Genomic DNA, 12,500 nt, shown 5'->3' with positions numbered 1-12,500 from the left:
GTCGAAAGTGGTTCTCCAATTTCTCTCCACTTGCTAAAATTGCAAAGTCTCCATTATAGCATAGAAGAGAGCGTTAAAGTCGGGGATGGAAGAGGATGAAAATGGGAAGTTTACTTATAGAGAGAACTGAGAAATGCCCTGTGTGCACACACCGGTGTCTGACCATAGAATACATTTAAATAATGCCTCTAGAAAAGAGCTATGCATGTGTGTCTCAGTGGCCTAATGGATAAGGCACTGACCTCCTAAGCCAGGGATTGTGGGTTCAAGTCCCATCTGAGGTGATAACAAAAATCCTCCCTCTTTCTTTTCCAGAAAATTAGGTAGATTTATTACATGCTTCCTCTCGGAAGTTTATGAGGGATTAGGTACTTTGAAACTGTCCCATTTTACTTGTGTACACTTCACAGTCATTTTAGTGTTCTGAAACTGCAAAGTAGATTATTAAATGCCTATTTTTGTGAGATGCATTTTCGACCGGCCAGAACATATTCTTTTGGAAAAAATGATTTGAATTGGATTGGTGTGAATCTTGCTTCTAGGGGTGGTGACAGGCTTTCAGCTACTTGAATAGGTCAAGCCAGGATTCATAAAACTTATACAAACTATGTGAGTGTGAAAAATTAGCATATGCAGGAAGGAGCAATTTGTACTACTTTCAAAACAGTTTCACTCCACGTCTGGAAACGTCCAGAGCTATGTAGAGCATACAAATGAGCTTTAAACTCATGAGGAAAGAGGTTTGTATGCAAAAAGGAAAACAAAAGCATATCGTACTCATAAAATTCTCAATATATAGATTCCAAAAAAGTGCTTCCAGCGAAAAGAGCTGAAAGAACACTATGGGATGTAAACCTGAATACCTTTCAATAATATGTTCTCCATCCATGCATACCACCTACATGATAAAAATCATCTCAGGTGAACGGATGACTGCGTGGCCTAATGGATAAGGCGTCTGACTTTGGATCAGAAGATTGAGGGTTCGAGTCCCTTCGTGGTCGTTTTTGGCCAATGGTCACACAATCTGCTTTACATTCAGAGTGAAAAAAGTATTTTCCAATACTCTTGTAGTCCTCACTTTCTCATTACTAATCATTAATAAAGTGGAGTACATACTGTAAACTCATTCAGGTTGCATCTTCAGGCTAACTACTTGTGCATTTTAGTGGCATTAAAAAGTGCTTCTATGCCGACGCACTGAATATGTAATAGGTTTGCAGAATTTTGACGTGACAGAATGGGTTTTTAGCTTAAGTGTGTGTAGAAGAACTTCAAGGTGTGTGCCTATGTCTGCATAGAGTGGTACATGTGTAAAATCTGTATGATTTGGGCAGTTAAAGTGCTGATTTTGCCTCGGAGTAAGAAAAGTACTACACAAAATGTATAAAGGATCGGCACATTGGCTGCCTTTGCTGATGCCCCCGTTGCCTAATTTGTAGTGCAATGGTTAAGTTGCAGAGTGTGGTTGAACTTGGTTAGGAGACTTAGTGCCTCTTTCCGTGTCCTACTGATGATAAGGATGGCTTGATACCATTTTCTAAGCCCAGTATATTGAGAAAAGAAGTAAGTGAAGAAGAAGTGTGGAGTCGAAAGTGGTTCTCCAATTTCTCTCCACTTGCTAAAATTGCAAAGTCTCCATTATAGCATAGAAGAGAGCGTTAAAGTCGGGGATGGAAGAGGATGAAAATGGGAAGTTTACTTATAGAGAGAAGTGAGAAATGCCCTGTGTGCACACACCGGTGTCTGACCATAGAATACATTTAAATAATGCCTCTAGAAAAGAGCTATGCATGTGTGTCTCAGTGGCCTAATGGATAAGGCACTGGCCTCCTAAGCCAGGGATTGTGGGTTCGAGTCCCATCTGAGGTGATAACAAAAATCCTCCCTCTTTCTTTTCCAGAAAATTAGGTAGATTTATTACATGCTTCCTCTCGGAAGTTTGTGAGGGATTAGGTACTTTGAAACTGTCCCATTTTACTTGTGTACACTTCACAGTCATGTTAGTGTTCTGAAACTGCAAAGTAGATTTTTAAATGCCTATTTTCGTGAGATGCATTTTCGACCGGCCAGAACATATTCCTTTGGAAAAAATGATATGATTTGGATTGGTGTGAACCTTGTTTCTAGAGGTGGTGACAGGCTTTCAGCTACTTGAATAGGTCAAGCCAGGATTCATAAAACTTATACAACCTATGTGAGTGTGAAAAATTAGCATATGCAGGAAGGAGCAATTTGTACTACTTTCAAAACAGTTTCACTCCACGTCTGGAAACGTCCAGAGCTATGTAGAGCATACAAATGAGCTTTAAACTCATGAGGAAAGAGGTTTGTATGCAAAAAGGAAAACAAAAGCATATCGTACTCATAAAATTCTCAATATATAGATTTCAAAAAAGTGCTTCCAGCGAAAAGAGCTGAAAGAACACTATGGGATGTAAACCTGAATACCTTTCAATAATATGTTCTCCATCCATGCATACCACCTACATGATAAAAATCATCTCAGGTGAACGGATGACCGCGTGGCCAAATGGATAAGGCGTCTGACTTCGGATCAGAAGATTGAGGGTTCGAGTCCCTTCGTGGTCATTTTTGGCCAATGATCACACAATCTGCTTTACATTCAGAGTGGAAAAAGTATTTTCCAATACTCTTGTAGTCCTCAGTTTCTCATTACTAATCATTAATAAAGTGGAGTACATACTGTAAACTCATTCAGGTTGCATCTTCAGTCTAACTACTTGTGCATTTTAGTGGCATTAAAAAGTGCTTCTATGCCGACGCACTGAATATGTAATAGGTTTGCAGAATTTTGACGTGACAGAATGGGTTTTTAGCTTAAGTGTGTGTAGAAGAACTGCAAGGTGTGTGCCTATGTGTGCATAGAGTGGTACATGTGTAAAATCTGTATGATTTGGGCAGTTAAAGTGCTGATTTTGCCTCCGAGTAAGAAAAGTACTACACAAAATGTATAAAGGATCGGCACATTGGCTGCCTTTGCTGATGCCCCCATGGCCTAATTTGTAGTGCAATGGTTAAGTTGCAGAGTGTGGTTGAACTTGGTTAGGAGACTTAGTGCCTCTTTCCGTGTCCTACTGATTGTGGTAAATAAAATTCCTTTACCGGGACTGAATTTGATACAGAAACATTATAAAATAGCTCAGTAAAATGAGAGGCAGAATCCGTGATTTTAGAGTTTCGGAATGGGCTTTATTCCAGTGATCGATTATAATCGGTTGCTCCAAGTTCCATCACCACGGGGGTTCAGGAAGTGAAGTACATACTTTATTGACAAGAAGTAACTTTTATAGTACATACATTACAATGAAGCGAATGCAGTAGGCGTAACAATTGATAAGGAAAATGACGATTTGTTCTGCGTAACCAGAAATGGGTGTAATAAGGCGTAAAAAGGAACATAATTGGTTATGATGTCACCTATAGGCGGATCTATAAGATAATACTTGGCATAGATGCGCGCGCAGCAGCATGACGTGTAATTGACGTGTAACTAGGGGGTGAAGGGGACTTGACATTTAGCTCTACATGTGGAGACAAAAAGTCTGGGGGGTCAAGTCAACCTAATCCCAAATCATATCTAACATCCTATGTTTAAAGAACTATGTTATCCAAGAAAGAAGGACTCTCGGACAGAATCTATTCTATCCTGACTGTGCGTGCGTGTACAAGCGTCTAAGTGTCTACACTGAATGCGAGGGGGTAGGAATATTCCATGGTAACAGGGCTATGAATTACTTGCATAAGGGCAGAGAAGCCGGGCCTTTTGCTCGGTAACTGGAAGAATGTTTACTTAAACTACTAGGCAGGAATGCATCGGCTGAGGGGGAAGCAGATAATTCGAAGGTGAAATACAGTTTTTGGCAGAGAATAGGCTGATGTCAGGCTTCGTGAGCCGCGCAGAGAATGAGACAAAGTTCATGGTCACAGATGCAGGCTCAGACTGGAGCTTTCAGAGGCAGAAAGCAAGAAGAGTTTTGATGACAGAATCAGGGCCTACTTGCCTGGACTGTAAAATGGCATAAGTGAACCATATAAAGCCGGTGGCCTTTCATATTTAGGAATGGAATATCCGGCCTATTCATGGCGGATCTGACAGAGGACATGTTGACGTTGGACGCACATGTATTTGCGTCTTCATAACTGGAACTGGAGGGAACATACATGTACTTGTGATATGCACATAGAACCGTTGGGGTCCAAGATAGGGGACATAACTGACCAGAAAAATCCATATTTCCACATTCCCTCCTTGTCCCCTACTTGCCCTTCAAGAGATATCAATCTTCATTAATCCATTGATCTGTTCATATAGCATCATTTGTTCTTCTTTCTTCTTCCGTGACGAATGAAATCTTGGTGGTGGAATACTCGATGTGGCACACAGACCACAGATCGCTGGTCCACATTGTAGACATAGACAGCAACTGAATAGTATGAGAAGGCCAATACCTAGGAAGGATAAAACTCTCCATCCCCAGGCTGATATCACACTCCAAAACCAACTGGACCAAGTCCAAGTCCCTGGGTTCTGGTGTATCTGGCTTACAATCTTATGAAGGCGAGTGATGGCTTTATATACAGATGGCGAATTTTCTGGTATGAATACGCAGCAGCTTGATCCGATGACCCTACAAGCTCCGCCCCTATCAGCCAGGATGACGTCAAGGACAAGACGATTTTGAAGCACAACAATCCGCATAGCAGACTGCTCTTCTGTTAAATTGCCTAAGGCGGAAATAGTCTCATTCACTACTGCTTCAAGGGTTCTAGTTAATCTACGTATCAGCTTACTATTAGTAACGGTACCTATGTAGGGAAAGATGCCTTTATTAAAATCTACATACTTGTCCCATGCCGTCTCAGTGTAATCGACAATGGGGAGATCTCTCCGCTCCCTGTTGTGTACTAAATGAATATTTCTGTAATAATCAGGAGGAGCTAGGAAAACAGGTGGCAAAAGGAATGCAATGTAGCAGGTACCATCCCAATCTAGAGGTAAACGCATATATGCAGTCTGACCACATACAAAGTAGGAATGGCGAGAAGCTCTAAATAAAGATTTGCCTTGATCACTGAATTCTACTGTAGTGGTGCATTTACTATGGCCCATATGTATGGAACCAACTTTTCTTACACATAATTCACCCTTCGCTGGGAATACTGACATGGTGGGCAAGACTAGTTCAATTTCGGATACGACATTTAGAATCATGAGATTAGGTGTAAAATTACCTAATCCATATACTTCATTTTCTAGATCAGTTCCTGTTCTTTTGGGGCGACCCTCCTTGTCGCGGTAACAGACCTTGAGTAAAACTAGGTTCAGGTTTCCCCATACCCAATGATCTTGGTAAACTGCTGTGTCTGAGTCTATGGAATTGATTAAACTAAACCATGCTCCACAGGAGCCATTGTGTGTAAATGGGTGTGGAAAGAATGGCAGGACTCCTTCATAATTCTGATAGGGAGGGAGTCTGATGGGAATGATGTAACATACTAATGAAAGTGTTATTGCGCAGCGCAAGTCTATAAGACAATTCATGTGGAGGTAAGTCACTAAAAGAATGTTCAGCAGCAATATTATAAACATGTCTAGAAATAGGGTAATATATGTGCAACAACATACTTGTAACAATTATTAAAAGACTTAATAAAAACAGAATTAATAATGTCACTATGCAGTGGCTACGCAGTGATTTACAATACGCCTGTCGTTTCAACATTTTCCGGGTATTTTCTCTACTCAGGTCCAAGGGATACATGTCAGAGACAATTCAACCGCTTCACCTTGGAGAGGACTTAAACAATCAAATTGCTCGACTTGTTGGGCCTAAGCTTTAGTTTGTAAAGTTCGGTTTCAGTCTTTTCAACCAAAGGAAGTTTTGAATCAGTCTGTGAGGGAGTGCGGGGCACAATGTCTATATCCGAGGATAGTCCATGAAATTTCTTGATATGACTTGAATGAATCCAGCCCTTGCGGCCCTCGATCTTCACGGCTGTCCTTGTGGTCAGCAGGACCAACTTGGGTGCTTTCCACCTGGGCTCCAGCTGAGTCTTTCGGTCGAAATTCCTCACAAAGACCAGGTCCCCCGGAACCACGTCATGGGGTTTCACCTCGGTGTTGTCGGGAAAGGCTGCAGCTACCTGTGAACGACAAGATTGTAGTGCAGACATCAAGGAAGCCAAGTAATCTGTCAGCATATTGCAGTCAATATCAGTTATTTTGCGTGGTACGGGCGTCCCCCACATATTTGGTGGTCTACCGAAGATCACCTCATACGGGGATAGCCCTGTTCGAGAGTGTGCTACCATTCTCATGTAAAAGAGTGCAACTGGTAACGCTACTATCCAGTCGACACCTTTCTCTCTGCATATTTTGGACAATCTGATTTTCAGTATCTGGTTATGTCTTTCTACGAGACCTGCTGCCTCGGGGTGTCGAACACAGTGGAATTTCCACTGATAACCTAACAGAAGTGAAACGTGTTTCATTAATTCGGATGAGAACGGCTGGCCGTTATCTGAGTGAACAACACGTGGTAAACCGTATCGTGGGAAGAATTCTCGAACCAACTGTTTGGCAGTAGTCGGGGCAGTGTAATCTGAAACCGGGTACGCCTCTGTCCAACGGGACAGAGCGCAGACAACTACGAGAACATATTTGAATCCTCGACATCGTTCCATCTGGATATAGTCCATCTGGAGTACTTCAAAAGGATTATTAGGAGGATGAAATCCACCCTGTTCTACGGGAACGCTTTTTCCTGGGTTAAACTGGCAACAGATCATACAGGTACGGACCTTTTGTTTGGCTGCTGCTCGTAAATGTTTGTTGAACCAAATGTGTTGAATGCTGTCTAGCATAGCTTTTTCTCCTAGATGTGCTGGACTATGTATAGTGTTAATTATAACTTGGACCATTGAATCAGGAAGGAACCATACAGACTTTTCCTTCATCATCCATCCTTGGTCCGTTTGGATCCCTCCTAATTCAGTCCATTTCTTTATTTCGTCTGGTGTAGCATGTGTCTGTATGTCAATCACGTCAAGAGTAGGATCTTTAACTGTCATACAATGTGTCGGTGTCGGGACTATTGTCTTTGTCATGTCGGGGGTTTGAGTTTGAGCCGTCTGTTTAGCTGTTCTGTCGGCTAGATCATTGCCTTGGGAAATGATATCAGTAATCTTCGTATGAGCCTTACATTTCATAATTGATATTGCAGTGGGTAGATGTATCGCATCTAATAAGGCATGAATGAGGGGTCCGTTCTGAATGTGGGCACCGTGGGAAGTTAAATAACCTCTTTCTCGCCACAGCACGCCGAAGTCATGTACAACTCCGAATGCATAACGTGAATCAGTGTATATGTTGACTTTTTTATTCGTGGCTTGAATACAGGCTTGTGTCAGAGCGATGAGCTCTGCGGCTTGAGCTGACAAAGTATTTATACGATTAGTTTCAATGACTTCAGTATCTGTTGTGACTGCGTAAGCGGCCACTAATTCTCCTGCACTTGTTCTCATACATGAACCATCTACATACAACGTCAGGTCTGGATCGGACAATGGAACATCTGTCAGGTCTTGTCTGGGTTTTGTCGTTATAGTAATAACTTCAATACAGTCATGAGCTAGTGGGTCTGTTCCGGTTACTGGCAAAAGTGTGGCAGGATTCAATGTGTTACAGCGTCTGATTTCTATATGTGGCTGAAACAGTGTAAGTTCGTACCCTGTAAGTCGCGCTATAGTCAAGTGTTGTGTTTGTGTTCTATTTACAAGAACCTCTACTGCGTGTGGTACTTGAACTGTCAATGGATGTCCTAACACTATGGCATCGCTTTGTCTGATTGCTAAAGCTGTCGCTGCCACTGATTTCAGGCATGCAGGCAAAGCCTGAGCTACGGGATCTAATGTACTAGAAAAATAAGCACATGGTTTGTGTGCTCCTGCTTGATCCTGTGTGAGTACTGACAAGGCAGTACCTTCGCGTTCTGTAACAAAGAGTGTAAACTGTTTTCTGTAACATGGTGTTGCTAAAACAGGTGCTTGGCATAAAGCTTTCTTTAGGCTTTCAAAAGCTTGTGTATGTTCTTGAGTCCAAGGGAGAACAGTCGATGTGGCTGCCTCCTGTGTGGTTAACTGAATGAGTGGTTTTGCTAGAAATGCATACTGAGGGATCCACTGCCTACAATATGAAGTGAGGCCTATGAAAGCTCGTACCTCCTTTTGTGTCTTGGGTATAGGCATGTTAGCTATTAACTGAATGCGGTCGGGTGTAAGCTGCCTTCCCTCCTTGGACAGCGAGTGTCCAAGATAAACAACTCGCTGGACACAGAATTGCAGCTTAGAAGGGGACACCTTGTGCCCCTTTTCGGCTAGAAATTGTAAAACTGTCAGTGATGCTTTCTCACATTCAGGTTCGCTTCTCGCGGTGATCAGCAGATCATCGACGTATTGAAGCAGTGCAGTGTTAACTGGCATGTGGATACTGTCAAGTTCTCGTTTCAGTGCTTGGCTATAGATGCTGGGGCTTTCTGTAAATCCTTGAGGTGCGCGTGAGAATTTAAAGCTACGTCCATTTAAACTAAATCCGAACAAATATTGGCTTTCCGGATCTATTGGGACGCTGAAAAAAGCATTCTTGAGATCAATTACAGTAAAGAATGTTGCTTCGGAATCAATGGCTGTCAGTAATGACGAGATATCTGGGACCACAGGAAATTGTGGCACAATGCACTTGTTTAATTCGCGCAGATCAATAACCAATCGATATACTGGCGGGGCCTTTGGATCTGTTCGTTTAAGAATCGGAATTATCGGTGAATTACATACATTGGAGTCTGTTTCCACAACTACTCCTTGGGCAATGAGCTCGTCAATGATTTGTAGTAAAGCCACTACAGCATCTGGTGGTAACTTGTATTGTCGCATTCGTGGTAGCACCACTCCTGCCTTTAATGTGACTCTATATGGTGTAATATTCATGCAACCAACATCAGTAGGGCCTTGTGCCCATAGACGTGTAGGTAAAGTCTGCAGTCGGGGATCCATGTCTCTAGACACATAGTGACCTTTAAAATCACGTAAAAACAACCTTACACCTTCCGGAGAACAACATATTATGGCTCCTAGAGCTTTCAGGGTTTTAATTCCTAACAGATTTTCTGGACATGATTTAGTAAGCAATAAATCTGTAGTTCGGGTCAGAGGTCCTATCGTAAGTGGCAGTGGTTGTGACACTTCATTAACAATAGGTTTTCCTGAAAAACCAAGGGAAATATTCTGAGAGCCTGAGAGGGGTGCCCCTGGAACTTCACTACGTTTTATAGTTGTTCGACTTGCCCCTGTATCGAGTAAAAACTTCCTATCTTGGCCTAATAATTCACTATGTACATAAGGTCCTTCTTGATCTACAGGAATCTCGATAAGGGGTAAATCAACTTCCCTCTCTAGGCTTGTTCATGCGTAACGCTGATACTCGGGATATTCATACTGTGCGGTCTGATACATTTGTCGTGTTGTTGTCTGTGTGGCAGTAACAGGCAACGGTGGTGCAGCTGGCACAAACTGTATTGGCTGTTGTGCGGCTGGCATGGCCTGGGCATGCTGCATAGCTCCTTGTTCATTCTGATCTTGTCTGAGTGGCCGTGATCTTTCTTGTGTTTTACCTATGGCGATATTATGTTTTAAAACTGGACAATCGTGTACGTAATGACCTGGCTTTTTACAATAATTGCATGTCCCTTTTACAGGTCCTGCTGAATCGGAATGTGTCATACCCTTTTTATGTCCTTCCGCTGGAACTGTCTGAGAAACTAGCATTTTCATTTTCGTGTCTTTCATGCGTCTGTGTTCATGTTCTTGTTCCTCTCTAATTCTATTGTGATGGTACTGTAGCATTTGTAACATTTGTGATGGAGTGTTACCTTGCCAGGTACTCTCGAATTTTAATACTCTATTCTTTACTGGGGGCAGGGCATTTTCTACTAATTTTGTTGCAAACAGATGCGGGTATGATTCGCTACTGGCTTTTATGCCACTATTTATACCAAAACATTTTTCAAATCGGGCATAGTAATCACTAGTGTCTTCATCTTGCTTCTGCTTACAGGCTGAAATCGTTCCCCAATCTTCCTTTTTCGTAGTTAATAAACGTGGCAGTACCTGTACTAGTAAACCTGGTAATGCTTTAGTTTTATCCCCAAGTCCTGCTCCTGCAGTTCGGGCCTTTTCTTCCGCTTCTAACACTGACCATTCTATCTTTTGGTCACCTACCTCCCACTCTTTTTCCTTGAGTTTTTCATAAATGCCAGCAGGCATCAATACCTTTAATATTGTCATAATGTCGGGATAGGTATACTCTCCCATGAGTAACATGTCTTTAATTTCTCGGTGAAAACCCGCTGGATCTTTGTCATGACTGGGTACCACTTTCTTCATTTGTAACAATTCTATTTTTGATATGGGCGTATATACAAATACGCGCTTAAACTCGTTGTCCTCGCCTTTTATTGGGTGCACTTCTCGTAACGGATTCTGTCTATCCATGTGATACGTGGTTCTTTCCTTGACGGGCACTGAGACCTGCTCTGAGCATACAAAAAGAATATACTGCTTTCTTGATTCTAGAATTTCTTTAATTAATTTAGTACCTGGACCTCTCCATTTATTCATAAGCAATTCAGTCAGTATGTCAGGTAAGGGACCAGGGTCCGAATGCTGACTCCGATATAGTATAATGAGTTGTTGAATCATATAAATCCCAGCTAACCTCTGTTCATCTGGGGTGAGATTCAAAAATGTGCGTACTACTGTATCATCACTATATTTTCCGGGACTGTCCACCCAATGGACAGCTGCCCTGGCTAAATCTTGTTCATCCATGGAGTCGAGAAAATGATAACCCCTTCGTTCTCGTAGTAGTTTGTCGGCGGTTTGGAACGAACGCTCGTTAGACCTTATATTAATTATAGGTATTTGAAAATTCCTGTTATTATCTGGACATATCGGATGTATTGAGTCAGTATGACATCTAGTCTGATTCCTATTACAAGATCTTCCTCTACCTACATAGGCTATGGTGTCCGACTGTCCTGCGGGCAGTCCTGACCCTTCTTCCTCGCTTTGTTCGAACTCGTCTGCCTCTAATCTCTCTTTGTGTAGGCGTTCTATTTCTTTACGGATCTTTCGGCACATGGCTATTATACAATTTTGCTTGTCATGTCTCCCTTCTGATATATTCTGACTCCATCTGGTAAGAATTTGCATTGCTTCCGGGTCTACCCCCGGTCGGTCTACATTTCTGATCATACAGTTTATGAGGAAACGTAACAGTTCCCCCTGTATCTCTACTTTCTGGTATTCCATAGCTCTGTTAATACATTCTGGATCTCGTCCTGTTTGGACAAAATGATATATTTCGTCTAGATGTGCAGTCATTCCTGGTAACTTCGCTAAATACACTGCGGCTCGTCTGATACGCAATGAGGCCAGGGTCATTTCGTCCTCTATACCGGGCACCGGGTCATATCTACAATCTACGAGAAGTTCTTTAAGTGCACGAGCACTTACGAATTTGGGTGTACGTGAATGCGCTGACTCTTGAAAAGTAAGTTTATTTATTCTAGGTGGCGTAGAAAAGATATTGGTAGCACCTCCCGTGGCCCCATCTGGGGCGTCGGGTGTGAAAGGATTCGTTGAACGTGACACAGCAACTATAGGTGTGGACACAGCTATAGAAGTAGCTGTAGGAACAGATACAGAAACAGATGTGCTTGCCGGAACTTGTGACTCGATTTGTTGCTGTAGGGATACGGGTACTGGATCTTGGCGTAGGACCTCCCTGATATGCGGTCTATGTGGGGCGGAATTAGCATACTCGGGAGCTGCGTCATCTAAATATGAGGAAAGAAAAACATCTTCTGCGGTTCTAGGATGCCCCTTAGGATGTACCTTGATTGGGAATAATGGGGGTGGCAAGTCTTTCGGTATCTCTGGAGTAGCCTTAGGTAATCCTTCGGCCAGAAGGGGATACATACCATTCATAAGGGCATTTCTTTGTCTGTCTACTTGTTCTGATTTCACTCGGATACCTTCCTCAATTAATAGATTTCCTTGAACTTTATTTGAACTTTCTTTATTCCTTTCTTCCTGTCTACGTGCTTTTTCTGTACGTCTATGAGATTCTTTACGCCATAACTCAACGGCGTCTTTTTGTGACTGTCTGACTTTCCTTTTCCATAACTCTTCCTCGACTTTCATGATGCACTCTGCATCCCAGGTCCCCGCTGCGGGCCACCTCTGACTTTCTGGTAATCCCTTGGTATAGTCTACCCATAAATCAAGAAATAATATAGCGTCTAAGCCATGTTTGTGATACATGAAGTGCCCTGGAGTGTCCCTAGGAGGAATAGGGACGGCTTCTTCGAGAACCCCTTTTCTAGTCGTGATCTGTCTTAATTTCGAAAAGAGCGGCA

General features: G+C 42.4%; 1 non-coding gene across 1 annotated transcript; it reads left to right on the top strand.

Annotated features, from left to right (window-relative positions):
* Positions 1-2,519: 2,519 nt before the first annotated feature.
* TRNAR-UCG (transfer RNA arginine (anticodon UCG)) lies at positions 2,520-2,592 on the top strand. The gene has a single exon. It is a non-coding gene; the product is annotated as a tRNA-Arg (tRNA).
* The last annotated feature ends 9,908 nt before the right edge of the window (positions 2,593-12,500 follow it).

This window comes from Triturus cristatus, chromosome 4_1, assembly GCF_964204655.1.
Source record: "Triturus cristatus chromosome 4_1, aTriCri1.1, whole genome shotgun sequence".
Lineage (NCBI taxonomy): Eukaryota > Metazoa > Chordata > Amphibia > Caudata > Salamandridae > Triturus > Triturus cristatus.
The sequence above is the reverse complement of the archived record's forward strand: the minus strand, read 5'-3'. Positions and strand labels throughout refer to the sequence as shown.